The sequence below is a fragment of the Cervus elaphus genome, chromosome 24, assembly GCF_910594005.1.
Source record: "Cervus elaphus chromosome 24, mCerEla1.1, whole genome shotgun sequence".
In the NCBI taxonomy this organism is placed as follows: domain Eukaryota; kingdom Metazoa; phylum Chordata; class Mammalia; order Artiodactyla; family Cervidae; genus Cervus; species Cervus elaphus.
The window spans coordinates 70,392,512-70,406,747 of record NC_057838.1 but is presented as its reverse complement, the minus strand read 5'-3'; the positions used below and the strand labels follow the sequence as shown (position 1 = coordinate 70,406,747).

General features: G+C 51.5%; 1 protein-coding gene across 1 annotated transcript in view; it reads left to right on the top strand.

Moving 5' to 3' along the window:
- Window positions 1-9,493: 9,493 nt before the first annotated feature.
- Window positions 9,494-14,236, top strand: part of KBTBD12 (kelch repeat and BTB domain containing 12) — a 53,380-nt gene continuing 48,637 nt past the window's right edge. The window contains exon 1 of the mRNA XM_043886370.1: window positions 9,494-9,667. The gene's annotated coding sequence lies outside the window, so the exon portion shown is untranslated. The remainder of the gene's footprint in view (window positions 9,668-14,236) is intronic.

Sequence of the window (14,236 nt, the reverse complement as noted above, 5' to 3'; positions counted from 1 at the left end):
ACGTACTTTTCCTACAGGAAAAGTAATTTACCAGCATTTATATCTCAAACCTCAAGTAAACCAATAATAAAGCAAACTTATAAAAGGAAAGCAAGTTGAACAGGAAAAAAGAAAGGACTACAAACCGGCAACAGGAAATGATGTTCGATTTTGCTAACGACCCCAGCAAATAAAAACAGGATAGTATTTCCTGCCTAACAAAATCGCACAGATGAGTGTGTCTGTCTCCAAGCGCACATGACCTTGGGTTCTAGGACAAGGCTTGCCCAAAGGGTGCCGTGGTTGTTATCTGTTTGGCATAACTTGGTTTAGTTGACTACGCTCACATACAAATTTTCCATAAACAACATTTTCAAAAGAGAAAAAGGTCAGGAATGAGCAGGTAAGAAAAGCCGGGCCACACTGCGGACGAGGCAAGGGGACTGGGAGCCCGGAAACTGGCCCAGTGACCGGGGGCGGCGGGCGTGATCAGGGCGCCTCTCAAACAGCGGCGGGAGACCCGCTGCCGAGCAGGGGAGGGCGGGATCGCTCCTCTCACCACGGCCGGTGATTGCGTTACATTTCCTGACTTTCACAGTCCCAGTGTGGATGGTAAATAAAGCCCTGTCCTTCGGATCACATGAGCAAGTGTTTAGGGGCAAAGGATATCTGGAATTTCCTCCCAAATATTCAGAAAAGAATTAAATCACATGTGAAATATAAAATATACATATATTTATTTATAGATGCCTGTGTGCTAAGTCGCTCAGTGTCTGACTCTGTGACCCCGTGGACTGTAGCTCGCCAGGCTCCTCTGTCCATGGGTTCTCCTGGCAAGAATACTGGAGTGGGTTGTCATGCCCTCCCCCAGGGGATTCTCCCGACCTAGAGATTGAACCCAAGTCTCCTGCAGCTCCTGTATTGCAGGTGGATTCTTCACCGCTGAGTCACGGGAAAAGCCCCAAGTTGTATACATATAAATATATAATTGTATTTATTTTGGGCTTCCCTGGTGGCTCAGTGATAAAGAACATGTCTGAGTGTGTGTGTGTGTGTGTGTAAATCTTGACAGAGAGAAAGTAAATAGGACAAAAAATTAATAACTGGTGAACCTAGGTGAAAGGTAAACGAGAATTCAATGCAGTATTCTTGTGACTATTCTGCATGCTTGAAGCTCTTTCAAAATAAAAGGAAGATCAGAAACAGTCCCCCAAGTGGAAAGCCAGTGGGATGAGCGCGCCGAGCCCTGCTAAGGATTCAGACCTGATAAAACTCCTGACAACTCACAGAAAGTGGGCTATCGTCAGTACAGACTGTCATCTTCAAGAGATCCTGGCCAAACCTCTGGAATGTGTTTTCCAGCTTGATATATGACAAGTGCTTTTTAAGGGTGGTGGGGCTCTCTAGTGGTCAACTTGAGCTTCCCTCTCCAAGTAAATAAATAAACGCAAAGTAGATCAAACCAGTTTCATTTTCTTTTCTAGAATAAATTACAGATAGAGTCTGAAGTATTGATCCTGTCAAACTGTGGTGCTGGAGAAGACTCTTGAGAGGCCTCTTAGACTGCAAGGAGATCAAACCAATCAGTCCTAAAGGAAATCAACCCTGACTATTCATTGGAAGGACTGAGGCTGAAGTTAAAGCTACAATACTTTGGCTACCTGATGTGAAGAGCCGACTCATTGGAAAAGACCCTGATTTGGGGAAAGACTGAAGGCAGGAGAAGAAGGGGCAACAGAGGACAAGATGGTTGGATGGTGTTACCGACTCAATGGACATGAGTTGGAACAGCTCTGGGAGATGGTGAAGGACAGGGAAGCCTGGCGTGCTGCAGTCCATGGGGTCTCAAGGAATCGGACATGGCTTAGTGAGTGATCAGGAACAAGCTTCACTTTCTTTTCTAAAGTAAATTAGGGAAATGGTCCTCAGCCCAGTGTATCTTGATTTTGGCAAAGTTTTGGAGGAAGCTGTGCACGACATAGGGGCTTCCCAGTGGTAAAGAATCCGCCTGCCGACGCAGGAGACGCAGGTTCAATTCCTGGAGGAGGGCATGGCAACCCACTCCAGTATTTTTACCTGGAGAATGCCATGGACAGAGGAGCCTGGCCGGCTACAGTCCACAGGGATCACCAACAGTCTGACAGGATGGAGGGACTAACTGCCTCTTACACTAAAAGCGGAGGGAATGAAGTCCTGGTTCCAGTCCTTTCGGAGGGAAATTTGTTCATGCCACCCTTCCTGCAGCCATTCACCAGTCAGTCAGCTGGTGAGGATGTTTTCTAAGCTAAACTACGTAATTTTAGCCTAATGCTCATTTCCTGGCCAGGCAGGGCTCCCAGAGACGGGCCATGATGCATCATGTAAGCGTCTAGGCAGCATCCCTTCAGCGATTACCTTTTAGCCAAAGCAATAGAAAACAAAGGTCAGCAGAAACAGACCCGACTGGGAGTGAGATTAGTCCTTCCCCGTTGCAGACGCTGTCTTCATACTCACTCGGTGCCTCCTTGTGCGTCTGTCTCCTCACTCCTCCTCCTCAAAAGGATGCCAGTCACGCTGGATGGGAGCCCACCCTAATGACCTCACCCTAACCAGATTACCCCCGCACTGACCCTATCTCAGCGCTTGATGAGGCAGCTGGCATAGCCGTCGTGGGCTGGGGGCGGGGTGTCCAAGGCCAGCTCCCTCAGACGGCCATGTGCCCCCCGGTCACTCACCACCGGCCGGCCTGAGGCTCAGTGCTCTCCTGTGGGCGTGAGCCTTAGATGGGGAAACAGGCAAGGGCTTTGTGCAAGTGGCAAGCCAGCACAGCCCCCTGACCTCAGGCGCCACCAGGCAAATCCCACGACTCTTTTTGATTAAACTTTTAACACTGTGTGAGACTGTCGCCGATTAACAATGTTATAATAGCTTCAGGCAGACAGCAAACAGACTCAGCCGTACATGCATCCATTCTCTCCCATAACTGTTCATTCTGATAAAACTTCAAACTGACAGGAAAGTTCTAATAGAAGTAAAAGAACTCTCATAGACCCATTACCAGATTCACTGTGTTTACTTTGTCATGACACACCCTCTTCATTTACCCTATTAGAATATATAATACTGTTCTGCATATTTTAAACAAGACCCGGCCCATGAGCAGGGGCTAGCGGGGTGGAGACAGGGTCTGCTGGCAAGAATCGACATCACTTCTTCACAGTCGTCTGTATCACTTTCGGAGGGGATTCAGTTCAGCTCAGTTCAGTCGCTCAGGCGTGTCCAACTCTTTGCGAACCCATGGACTGCACACACCAGGCCTCCTGTCCATCACCAACTCCTGGAGCCTACTCAAACTCAAGTTCATAGAGTCGGTGATGCCATCCAGCCATCTCATCCTCTGTCATCCCCTTCTCCTCCTGCCTTCAATCTTTCCCAGCATCAGGGTCTTTTCCAATGAGTCAGTTCTTCACATCAGGTGGCCAAAGTATCGGAGTTTCAGCTTCAACATCAGTCCTTCCAATGAATATTCAGGACTGATTTCCTTTAGGATGGACTGGTTGGATCTCCTTGCAGTCCAAGAGACTCTCGAGAGTCTTCTCCAACACCACAGTTCAAAAGCATCAATTCTTTGGGGCTCAGCTTCTTTATAGTCCAACTCTCACAGCCATACATGACTACTGGAAAAACATAGCTTTAACTAGACAGACCTTTGTAGGCAAAGTAATGTCTCTCCTTTTTAATATGCTATCTAGGTTGGTCATAACAGGGGATTACTCATTTACAAATTCAACTGTGTGCTAATTTAGTAAATACACTTAGGAGGTTTCCACCCACTTCCAGAGAAGTGGAGCCATGCAGTCCTTGAAGAGGTTCTCCACGGCCTCCTTCTAGAGCGTGTCTTCGCAGACCCCCAGCTATCCCTCAATCAGCAGAAGGGCCTCACACTTACTTTCCAGGAAGAGTCAATTTCTCTGCACCCGGCAAAGATGGCCGGGCTCCTGTCTCCACATTGGTTTCTGTTACTTCCCGCTTCTCCAGCCTTGATCCTGCGGTCCCCTCTCCCCTCTAACGTGAAGAACCTCCCCTTTGCAAGGGTGTCTTGACTTGTGCCTTCATGCAGACATAAAGCTTCTATCCTAACACATCCTCATTTACCCTGAGGTCTCCTTCCTCCCATCAGCATTTCCTAAGTGTGTCTCACAGGGACCACAGTCACATCACAGGCCCAGGGCTGCAAAGTCAAGTGCGGTTAGGAAATGCCTTGTCTCTTTCTTGCAGGAGTCATCAGAGCCTTTAATTCTCAAAAAATAAAATGGGTCTGAAATGCAGCACTCCCCACGCTGTTCTAACACAGCTTCAGAACTCCATCTTCTGGAACATCTCAAGGGACTAACGTCAGCTTTCAGGAGTGCTGGTCAGCACGCAGTGTCTCTGCGTCCAGCTGGTCTGGGACGGACACGGCCGTCTGTCCAGCCAGTGCTCTTCCCTTCCTCCTGGTCACACGGCTGGACTTTTCCCAGCCTCCCTCTCAGCGAGGTGTGACCATGTGGCCTCCATCTTCCCAGCGGGAGATGTGCCCTTCCCGGCCCCGAACCCCCAAACCTTCTGTGTGCTGGTTCCCACACACTGTCCCTCTGGCTGGAGACGGACCCCCAGCGGACTCGACCCAGCTCCACCGCCACAGGGCGGGTGTCTGAATAGCTGACGGGTGGAGGAGCCCTGGACGATGCCCACGCCTGCCGGGCCGCCGCAGAAACGGGAGGCGCACAGGCCTGTCCGTGCAGAGCCCTGGGAGGCTGCGGCCGGCTCTCACCGCCGCCCAGCCCCCACACTGCCCATCCTCATCTTCCTGTTATCCAGCCTCCGCTCCCCACCTGCCACGAGATGACCACGGCGCGCGCGTGATGTTTCAGCCAGGTCCTGGGGTCTGATCTGGGTTCTTAGTTCTTCCCATAACCCAACCCTCCTCCCAGAACTTCCTCCTTGCTGGCGTCTGTAGCCGAATTCCATTTCAATCACTTCGATTCTCGGAATATTCTTCTGTTCCTCCATCTCCACCCCCACCTTGGGTGTGTCCCCGTCCCCAGCTTCTCTCTCTGACGCGGCTTCATCTCTCATCTCCTGGTGTCTTCCATCTCATCCAAGAAAACAGAGGCAGAAAGGAGAGCTTAGCGGTTACCTGTCACCTCACCAGGGTATGTTCTTCCAGGAAACAGGCTTGCTTTAGTCACAGCTGTTTATTAGCCTCTAGTTGTGCCTGGCACAGAACAGATGCTCCGTGAACATCATTCATGTTTCTTTATTTGTGTATTTATTTTTATTTATGGTGCCCAGGGTCTCGGTTGCTTCCCGGGGCTTCCTCTAGCAGCAGCAAGCGGGAGTTTCTCTTCGCTGCGGTGGCCTCTCTTGCTGCGGAGCCCAGGCTCTGCGCCTGTGGGCTTCAGCAGCTGTGGCCCCGGGCTTAGTTGCTCCGCAGGCGGGATCTTCCCGGACCAGGGATTGAACTCGCGTCCTCTGCACTGGCAGGCGGGTCCCTGTTTACTGCATCACCAGGGAAGTCCAGTGTCTGTTAAATGACTAGACAAACATCGACCCTATGGACTCTACCCCGCCGGTCTCCTCTTTTTTTTTTTTGGTCTCCTCTGTCCTTGGGACTCTTCAGGCAAGAATACTTCAGTGGGTTGCCATTCCCTGCTCGAGGGGATCTTCCCGCCCCAGGGATCACAGCTGCGCCCCTTAAGTCTCCTGCATTGGCAGGCAGATTCTCTACCACTAGCGCCCCCTGGGAAGCTCAACTAGACAAAGGAACAGAGGCATTACTTTTCCAGTGTCAAAGCCCAGTTACCCCCAGTGATGGGGAAGGACAAAATCCAGAGTTCAGCTGGGAGCTTAGAGAGGAATCGAGATCTCGGGGTGTCACTGGGGAGTCAGGGCGCTGCCCGACACCCCCTTCTCGTGCAATGTGGAGTGAGGGTCTCTGCCGCCAGCGGGCACCAGCAGGTGGAAGGAAAGGGCTGGGGCACCAGGATGGAAGAATGTTCCAGGAGCGGAGCCACATGAGCGGCGGGGGGAGGGCACAGACAGGAAAGCAAACGCCCTGCTCTCTGCAGAAGCCAACTGTTTCTGAGGAAACTCCACGTGCGGGCCTCCTTGAAGCTGAGGGTCTGCACGTGCCAGCCACTGCTGTGCCCTGGGGACACATGGCTGAGAGCGGCCACTCTCTGCCCGGAGAAGCCCACCGTCCAGCAGCATGTCTGGCCCAAACCATGGTCCTGTGGTCACGCGCTAAACGCAACCTGCCAACAGCAGAGCAGGAGAGCCCTGGGCACAGAGGGCGTGTCAGTCACCCTGCCGGAGACGTGTACTGGGACAGACACACCGAGGCGCTGATGCCTGGGCTCCTCTCGGGAGAAAGTCTCCTAACTGAGGGCGTCCGTTCACTCGGCAACTGGTACCGAGCTCTGACTCTGCCAGGCTCTGGGCCACAGGGGTGGGCAGAAACAGACACAGCCCTGCCCTCGCTTCCCCGGGGAGAAGTGCCATCAGCCTCACAATCACGCCAACAAATGCACAACCTAAATCCGAAATCAAGGCTAAGATGGAGCGGTGCCAGGCTTTCCTGGAGGAGAAATAAACCGTGAGTGCACTTACAGATCTATGGAGAACAGGGAGGGCAGAGACTGCAGGCTGGACCAGAGTGTAAATAACAGAGCTGCCGGCCACCCAAGGAGAGACCAGACTGCCCGGGTCCACCCTCGGGGGCGAGGTCTGACCACGTGACCAAGCCATGGCCAACAGTGTCTGGGGTGTGATTCCTGAGTGCATCCCTAAAAAAGGGACTTCTCTCCCCTCCCCTTTTTCCCCTTCCTCTCCCACTGGAGGTGGTGGTGAGTCGTCTTGGAGCCCATGGACCACGGCGACGCTCCAGGGAAGCTGGAAGCAAGGGGCCCCAGGGCACTGACGCTGGAGCTGACTTTGGAGCCCGGGAACCCTTCCCCAGGTAGGCATGTGAAAGAGAAACGGACTTCTCCCTTCTCAGGGAACTATCACTGGAGTGCTTTGTGGGAGCAACTAAACTCATACATCTTTTTTTTTTTTTTTTTTTTAGAATGAGCCTTGTTTACTTGTCTGGCTCAACTCTTAGTTGCAGCACACAGAATCCTCATTGCATCAAGCAAGATTTTTCTTCGTGCTACACAAACTCTAGTTGTGGCATGCAGACTCAATAACTGTGTGGGCTTAGTTGTCCCTCGGTGTGTGGTAAAGAACCCGCCGGCCAATGCTGGAGACACAAGAGACGTCGATTCGATGCCTGGGTCAGGAAGATCCCCTGCAGGAGGGCATGGCAACCCACTCCAGTGTTCTTGCCTAGAGGAGGCTGACGGGCTACAGTCCATGGGGTCGCACAGAGTCAGACACGACTGAAGCGACTTAATACACATGTGGGATTTCAGTTCCCTGACCAGGGATTGAACCCATGTCTCCAGATTCTTAACCATGAGAGCGCCCAGGAAGTCCCCGAACTAAGACTTCTTAATGCACACATCTGGAAGATACTAACGGTCACTTAGCTTTCTTTTGCTGAAGAATTGATGCTTTTGAAGTGTGGTGTTGGAGAAGACTCTTGAGAGTCCCTTGGACTGCAAGGAGATCCAACCAGTCCATCCTCAAAGAGATCAGTCCTGGGTATTCATTGGAAGGACTGATGCTGAAGCTGAAACTCCAGTACTTTGGCCACTTCATGCGAAGAGCTGACTCAGTTGAAAAGACCCTGATGCTGGTAGGGATTGGGGACAGGAGAAGAAGGGGCTGACAGAGGATGAGATGGCTGGATGGCATCACTGACTCAATGGGCATGAGTGTAAGTAAACTCCAGGAGTTGGTGATGGACAGGGAGGCCTGGTGTCCTGCGATTCATGGGGTTGCAGAGACATGACTAAGTAACTGAACTGAACTGAACAGTCTCTTAATAATCCCACAGACAGTAACAATTAGTCAGGCCTGTTGAGAAATGAGTTGGACTCTGCCTCAAGAGAGATTTGATTATTCATGTACTCAGGATCTGAGGAACTCATTGCTGGGGAAATGAAATCATCTTGGGATGTGGAGAGAAGTTTGGCTTCTAGAAGGTTCATGACCTTTCCAAACCCCCTCACATCTATTAGATTAAGCTGGGTGCAGCCCTGGCTGCCCCCAGACCGGGCTGTCTAAGGGGCTCGTCATCCCAGGAGCAGGAAGGCAAAGCTTAGCAGACAGACAGCACCTCCCTTCTTCACGCTTCCCGTGACAGGTTGTTACAGCAGGAGAGCCTCCGAAAGAAACGTGGTCCTGCCTCTGGCTTAGGACCCGACACGGTCTGTGTTATCAGTGAGAGGTGACCGTGGCCCAATTCCAAGACCTGTGGGGAGAGCAGTCTGCACTTTTTTTAATGTTTAATTAATTGATTAATTTTAATTGGAGGATAGTTACAATATTGTGATGGTTTTTGCCATACATCAACATGAATCGGCCACAGACATATATGGGTCCACCCCCCATCCCATCCTCAACCCCCCTCACTTCCCTCCCCACCCCACCCCCTAGGTGGTCCCAGACACCCACTCTGGCAGCCTTGCTTCATGCTGCTTCGAGATCACATGAAGCATCTGGTCATCTGTCATCTGGTCATCTGTTTTACATATGGTCCTGTATACATTTCAATGCTATTCTCTCAAATCCTCCCACCCTCTCCTTTAACGACACCTGCCTCCTCAGGAGAAAACCGCTCGGGGAGCAGGGTGGCTATCACAGCACCTTCAAGCATCAGCTCTCTAATAACGTGGGTGAGAGCCGGATGCGTGAGCGGCCAGTCTGCTGTCCCTGGGGCATCCCCGGGGCTTCCCTGGTGGCTCAGACGGTGAAGAATCTGCCTGCGATGCAGGAGACTGCAGGTTCGATCCCTGGGTCGGGTAGATCCCCTGGAGGAGGGCATGGTGACCCCACTCCAGTGTTCTTGCCTGGAAAAGTCCCATAGACAAAGGAGCCTGGCAGGCTGCCATCAGACACGACTGAGCGACTGATGTCCAGCTGATGTCCCCCGAGAGTCTGAGCTGCTCACAGGAGGTCAGGGCACCTCCAGAGCGGAGTGGAGCTGGGACGCCAGGTGAGACCTGCTTCCTGCCTCTCCCCAGCTCTGCCCCATCACCCCCATCAGTGCCCACTCCCTGACCATGTGCTCTCCGCAGGGCCAGCATGCCGAGGCGGACAGGACAGAGCCCGTGGCCTGTGCGGAGGTGTTGGCACCTGGCTACAGTGTGGTTCCAGAATGAGCACCGTGCGCCCCCGGGGAACCGCAGGGCTCCCAGCGCTTCAGGCCGGAACAGCCACAAAGGACAGACGACTGCGCGAGGACGGCTGGGACCTCCCTGCTCACCACGAGGCTCGGGCACGAGGCCCCCGCGCGCGTGCGACACGCCTGTACGCACACAAATGCACGCAAGTGCACACGCAGGCGCGCGGTGCCTGCGCCGGGGCGCGCGCGGAGGGCGAACACCTGTCCGCGCGGAGCTGCCAGCTCGGTTCCCTGCCCGCCGGCCCGCGCGCCCTCCCCGCGCCGTCTATTTATATGCGCCCCGGCTCTGCCCGTATTGGTCAGGCGCCTGGCCGGTCAGGCGCCATCGCGGCGGCCCCAGCGGAGCGAGTGCGGCCGCGCCTTCAGCCGGGCAGCCCCGTGAGTAGCGGCGACCCTCCTCGGGGCGGGGGGACCACCCGCGCGTCCCGGGGCCCTCCGGCTCCTGCGCCTCCGCCGCGAGCGCAGTCCTGCCCTGGGACCCGCCCGGTCCTGGGGCGCCCTCGCCGGCCCGTGAGCGCTGGGGCGGGGGCGCCTGTGCCTGCCCGTCCCGGGGGTCCTCCTGGAACCCGAGGACAGTGCCCGGCACAGCACACGGTCCAGAGTCTTCACTGCAGATTGAAGATTCTAACCGCCCTGCGTCTCCCTCCCGCCCCGACGCCCGACGCCCGGGGGGACTCTTAAGGAGCTCTGTGCCAGCTAAAAGCTCCGGGGAGAATGCGAAGAGGCCGCGAAGGGAGGAGCAAAGGCGACCCGTCTTATGCAGCTTATCTCCCTCCTGGGCGGCCTTGGCGCCCGGGTGTGGTTTATTACCATGCAGTAAATCCAGGGTTGTCAGTACGCCTGGGAGACGCGGTGCACTCAGGCCGGTCCAGAGCCGTTTCTGCCAGGCTCTGAACAGGATGGTGATGCTGAAAGGCAATAGGGTTGGGGACTAGTGGGGAAGCCAGGGGTCACCAAGGTAACGGCTGTAGGGGTGAGAAAACAACAACCCGGAGGAGTTAGACAGGAGGGCGAAGGCCGCCGGGAGGAGGGGCGGGGGATGGGGGGGCGTGTCCCCTCTGAGAGGTGGGGTTACCCAAGGCCTGCTGGTGGTCCTTGCCATGGAAATTAAGAACCCTCTGCTGCCCTGTCTTCCTTTTTTTTTTTTTTTTTCTTCAATGGATGCTGGAATATGTCAGCTTTGCATGTTGACAAGTTACCAAAAAAAGTCTGTGAGCTGCCAATTTGCTATCTCTGGCTTCAGGCCCCTAAAAACAGGGGCCAGGGCCAAATTCCCAAGCACACGGTGCCTGGGGACCGATCTTGAGGGCCAGAGACCTGGATGTCAGAATGTGTCAAGCTGCAGGCAAGGAAATCGAGGTAATGATTCTGCAGCATTTATCTGCCTCGGAAAAAGGGATAGCAACTTAAAGAATCAAGCGCCACTTTTATACGTAGAAAGAAAACATCTTCAAGATACTGGTTAATAACATGCATAAAAGCTATGAACTTGTAATTTAGGGCTAAGCAAAGCATTCATTTAATTGCACAAACCTTGTTGAGCAACTCTCCTGTGCCAGGCAGTGTCACAGACAGATGTTAGAAACACAAAGGAGGGACTTCCGAGGTGGTCCGGTAGCTGTGAGTTTGCCCTCCCAATGTAGGGGGCCCAGGTTTGATCTCTGGACAGGGAACTAGGTCCCACATGCCGCAGCTAAGACCCAGCACAGCCAGATAAGTAAATAATGTTTTTTAAGAAAGAATACAAGAGGATTAAGATCGGAGTCCCGTGGTCACTGTGCTCCCTGGTGAGAAGGGAGCGGGGTGGACACAGAAATAAATTGTGGTAACAACAGTGCTTTTGAACTATGGTGTTGGAGAAGACTCTTGAGAGTCCCTTGGACTGCAAGGAGATCCAACCAGTCCATCCTAAAGGAGATCAGTCCTGGGTGTTCATTGGAAGGACTGATGCTGAAGCTGAAACTCCAATACTCTGGCCACCTGATAAGAACTGACTTATTGGAAAAGACCCTGATGCTGGGAAAGACTGAAGGCGGGAGGAGAAGGGGACGATAGAGGATGAGATGGTTGGATGGCATCACTGACTCAATGGACATGGGTTTGGGTGGACTCCGGGAGTTGGTGATGGACAGGGAGGCCTGGCGTGCTGTGGTCCATGGGGTCGCAGAGTCAGACACGACTGAGCGACTGAACTGAGTGACTGAACCACAGCGAAGTCACTGCTGTGCTCGAGGTAAGAAGCAAGGAAGGGCCTTGAAGGCTTCACTGAGAGGGTGATGTCTGGGCTGAATTTTGAAGAGCCACTCCCAGTTTTTGAGGCGGAAGCTGTGAAGGGTGCTGCAGACAGAGAACGACATGTGAGGCTGGCCGCCCGGGATGCCAGGGTTCACTGTCACGGAGCCGGCTAACACAGGGAGGCGCAGTCAGCCTCTGAGACGGGCAGGGCTGGGAGGGCCGCAGAGAGGCCTTCTGATGCCTGGATGGCGCTGGTGAAAACAGGCTCAAGATAACTTCTGTGACTGTGGGGAGACTGATTCATGCACAGTCACCAGCTCCCAGAAGGGCTGTGTGGTAACTCTGGAACTCAGGCATCACTTTCTGAGGTCGCGTTGACCTTCCTCGGCTTGCCAACCAAAATCTGTTCAAAGGGGTTTTATGCTGGAGTTTGGGACCCTAACCACGTAATTTCTTAGGTCTTCAGTCTTTTTCATCAGTAAAATTCAAGGCTTTGCTGTTGACCAACTCTATCATTTCAGATTATAACCTCCTCACATACTGAACATGTCTATGGGGAAAAAATATATACACTAATTCAGGAATCCAGTAACTTCTTTTCCCACCAAAGCAGATGTAGGAAGACATTGTTCCTGCCTTCCTCTCAAGGCAGTTCTCATTCAGACTGGAGAAGTAGGGTGTAAGCTTTTGGATTTTCCAGTGACTCGTAAGTTAGGTTGCCTTCACCGTGACAGTAGATTCATAATGTATCTATATATCCTGTCTGTCTGTCTCTCTCTATATATACACACACCAATGTGGTTTACAGTGTAGGTTCAATTTTCAAAGTTGGTAAGTTTCTCTAATGTTAATACAAATTTTAATTTTAAACTTAGTTTATGCAATATTTAAGACATGCAAAAAGGCATAAGGAATAATAATAAAATGCGTCAGGTGCCCCCCATGCAACTGACGAAATTAAATGTGGATTATTCAGTCGAAGCTCCTTGCACCCTTCTCCAACTGTGTCCCCTTCCTTCCATGCCTTCTGAAGGCAGCTGCTGTCCTGAAGGTGGTGTTTATAGTTACCTTTCATTTCTTTATATTCCACTATAATTGTATGTATCCCCTTAAAGAATATGCAATTCTTCTAACTTCCTTCTTTATTTTCTGGTCGCACCGTGTGGCATGCGGGATCTTATTTCCCCAACCAGGGATTGAACCTATGCCCTCTGCACTGGGAACACAGTTCCAACCACTGGACAGCCAGGGAAGCCCCATGACTTCTCATTATATAATGTCAAACTTACAGGACAGTTCTAATAATAGTGCAAAAAACTCCCTAAAGCCCTTTACCACACTCACCCAATGTTTATATTTACATTGTCATAATATGCACTGTATGTTTATTCTATTAGAGTATATAATATTGTTTTGCATATTTTAAACAAGACATCAGTGGCACGCAGCTCCTGTTCTTCACGGTCTTTTTCACACACTAAGGTTTGTGAAATTCATCCACGTCGATACATGTAGCTCTAGTTCATTCTTTTCTTAAGCTTCTACAAGCTCTTTTTAAATACTGTACAATATTCTCTTGAGTGAGTATGCTATAGTCTATCTGTTCTCCCGTTATTGGCATTTAGGCTCTTTCCAAAGTTTTGCTAATTCAAACAGTGCTGCTATGAATTTAAACTACTTTTAACTTCAGCAAAATATAGAGGCATGGTCACGTATGACTCATGATTCAGAGAGGGTTGGATGGCATCACCGACTCAGTGGACATGAGTCTGAGTAAACTCCGGGAGTTAGTGATGGACAGGGAGGCCTGGTGTGCTGCAGTCCATGGGGTCGCAAAGAGTCAGACTTGACTGAGCGACTGATCTGAACTGAGCTGAGCAACTTTAAAGGTATTAGAAAGATTATAAAACTAAACATCGTAAAAGTACAATACTGGCAGTTTAAATTAACATTTTTATGTCCCGTTAAACTTTATAGCAATCCACTTCTTAAAACTGAGTATTCTGGACGTGGGTGAAACTGCATGTTGGATTTGCAGAGTAATTAGGCTTTATTCTTGTGACATATTTATCTTTGCTACTCATTTTTTCCCATTGTTATGGGCACTATTAATATGAGTGCACCAATTGAGTCTTCTATAAATTGGAGCAGAGAATAACTTCCCATTGATATCACTGAGAACATTTGTACAGTTTTATTTTGCTGATGAAAGGAGAATGCCCTCTGTGCGCCCCCCCACCCCCAGGGAAAGCTGCTGTCAGCTCCTTTACTTGTGAGCCGAGTCTGTGCCACGGGCAGTTTGTCTAGGAGCCCAAACGTTTTTATTGTTCAAAAATTATTTGCCCAGGTGTATTCAGCTTCACCAGGCAAATTACATATTGGAGACGCATGGCCTCATTTCATTCTCCCAACTATTCTTATATAATTCTTGACACTAATCTCAGGTCAGGAATCAGAAAGAGGCTAAGAAACTTGCTCGTGTTGTAAATGGCACAGCAAGGTCGCAGAACCCAGGTCTCAGGAACCCAAGAGAAAGCCCATGTTCCTCACCTCTGAGCCACACTGCTACCCCACCATGAGCACCTGGACCCAAAGGACTGATCCAACTGTGACTACTTTATTTATATACAGCGCCCCCACTTTACTGATGCAGAAACCAGCATGCAGAAAGGTTCCGTCGTTCCAGGATGACAGCAAGTAAATGGCTCAGCT